Consider the following 2,411-nt stretch of genomic DNA (forward strand, 5'->3'; position numbering starts at 1 on the left):
GGAGAAATTGGGACTTATCGGCTGCACTGTGAGTGAAATCATAAGAAAGACGAATTAAGGAGTGAAAATAATCTAGGACAAGTCTCAAACTTCTGGGTATGTAAGAAACCACCTCTGACTTCATAGTTCAGTGAACAAAATTCAGTCTTTTAAAAAAGAATGCAGGCCTGGACGTTTGGCTAGGGTTAACTGCCAAACTATAGTTTTAGGTGGAAAAAAAAGTCAAAGGACAGTCATAGATCAGTGTGTTCCTATTTATGCAAAATAAAAAGGTTGGAGAGAGCTATATACGTGTATGTTCAGACATACACATTTGGAAGGCTACACAAGACCCTGATGCTGGGAAAGAGGCACTGAAGGGAAGGGGCCGACAGAGGATGAGATGGTTGGATGGCATCACCGACTCAATGGACATGAGTTTGAGCAAGCTCTGCGGGTTGGTGATGGACAGGGAAGCCTGGCATGCTGCTGTCCATCGGGTTGCAAAGAGTCAGACACGACTGAGTGAGTGAACTGAACTGAACTGACCGATAAAAGACGCTAGTGAATGGTCATCTTCGAGGGGAACTGGGACGCTAAGGAGAGGGTCACTTTTCTTTTGAATTTTGGGACATTTATATTACTTCTTTTAAAAATAAATCACCAAATGCAATGTGATATCCTGACAGAAAAAAGTGTTAGTGGGAAACCAGTCAAATTAGAATAAAGTATAGTCTAGTTAGTAGTACTGTACAGCATTAATGTCCTTGTTTTGGCAAATGTACCAAATGCAGATTTTTTGGTGACTTTTTCCTGGTTCTTTTTTCATCATGCCCACTCTTCCCCATTCCTGGAACTCTGGCTTTTTCTCATGCTATTCCCTGCGTGTGGGATGTTCTCATTCTCTCTTCCTCCAACGCTGCACCCATCCTTCAAGGCCAAGTTCACCAGTTACTTGCTCTGAAGTGCTTTCCTCACCTTCCTTCCCTCAGTGCTCTAAGGTACTGTATCTGGCCGTGACAGTTGGTTTACTCTTGTTTCTTACTTGCCATCAATTGGATTCCCCACGAATTAGACTTTAAGGTGAAGACTGAAGTGCAGCTAAGTTCTGCAGGATGCAGAATCGTGGGTACTGAGGGTTGGAGGGCTGACTGTGCCGTCATCTAACAAGGACCTTGAGTAGCCCTGGATTTGGACCTGTGGGAAGGTGGGGGTCCTAGAACCACCCCTTCCACCCTCTAGAGTGACAACTGCACTTTTTTCAGTCACACACAGCAACGAACCTTCCTTATGAGCCAGGCTTACTGAGAGCCTCAAAAACCGTAAGCAATGATAACATTAAATTTCATTCTTAAAGAAACAAAACTTCTTAGTCAATAATCTTTCAGGTCTTTTGTCTTTCCAAGCAAATGAATACTTTTATTAACATGGTAAATTGTTTTTAAACACACGGTAGGGTTTTGACCTCAAATGCTTGTCAGGTCTGCTACTGAAATGAACTTACAGCTAGACAATTTACAAATCTTGAAGATACCTAGTCCCTGTCCAGTTTAGGGTCCAAAATAGCCATTGCTTTTCTTCCCCAGACCCTTAAGGGCCTTTGCAAATATCGCTTTCATGTCCAGAACCCCCTGAAATGTATCAGGGTATCACAACCATTACACAGAATACGGAGACCTAGCTTGCGTCCTATTTTAGGTTCCGTGTCACATAAAGCTGAGTTACCTTTTCCAAACGAGCTGACCAGACAGGTTACATCAGTGTGCCGCATAAAACTTAAAACTTTGAACAAAATACATTTCTCCTCCTTTGGTCTCACACAGAAATCAAAGTCCCCAAACATAATATCATCCTCCAGCCCTTCTTCTGGTTCATCAGTCCCAGCCAGATCAGCTCCAGTCACATTCCCAGTTGAAGTCTGGTCCCTTCTTCAGCTTCTTTAGCGATCGTTGCATGGAGTCATCTTCCAGAAATAATGTAGTTCCTTCAGGACCTTCAGAGCCAGAGAACCCCAACTCTGAGTCTCATCTGTCACACACAGACCCAAAGTTCCAGGGAGCTATCTGGTCACACAAGAAAGAGCAAAGCACCTCAAAACTTAGGAACAAGTTTAGAAAAGCCCAGGAACAAATGTGGCTGCTGTAAGAGCTTACAATCTAGGCCCTAACTCTTGTGAGTGCATTTTCCAAATTAAAGTTACCTCTCCAAACAAAAACATTTAACAGTCAAAACTGAAATTGAGGTCATTAACCACAGACCATAGCAGAAACGTAGTGTAAGTGAGAACAGAGTATAGACAGAAAGGTGGGGGGTGGGGAGGGGGCGGGAAAGAAAGAGAAAACAAAAGGCTCTCTGGTTTCAGCTTCTCCAGGGTGTCAGCCAATCTCCATCAGTTGACCAGAATCCATTGGCTGTAAATCTAAAGTGAAAGT

At 43.2% G+C, this 2,411-nt stretch overlaps 1 protein-coding gene across 2 annotated transcripts in view; it reads right to left on the reverse strand.

Annotated features, from left to right (window-relative positions):
- Positions 1 to 1,370: 1,370 nt before the first annotated feature.
- LOC104999076 (MORF4 family-associated protein 1) overlaps positions 1,371 to 2,411 on the reverse strand; it is a 2,281-nt gene continuing 1,240 nt past the window's right edge. For both annotated transcript variants that reach the window (XM_010854538.1, XM_010854537.1), the window contains one exon: positions 1,371 to 2,398. The gene's annotated coding sequence lies outside the window, so the exon portion shown is untranslated. The remainder of the gene's footprint in view (positions 2,399 to 2,411) is intronic.

The sequence above is a fragment of the Bison bison genome, unplaced genomic scaffold (genome assembly GCF_000754665.1).
Source record: "Bison bison bison isolate TAMUID 2011002044 unplaced genomic scaffold, Bison_UMD1.0 scf7180017864342, whole genome shotgun sequence".
NCBI lineage: Eukaryota > Metazoa > Chordata > Mammalia > Artiodactyla > Bovidae > Bison > Bison bison.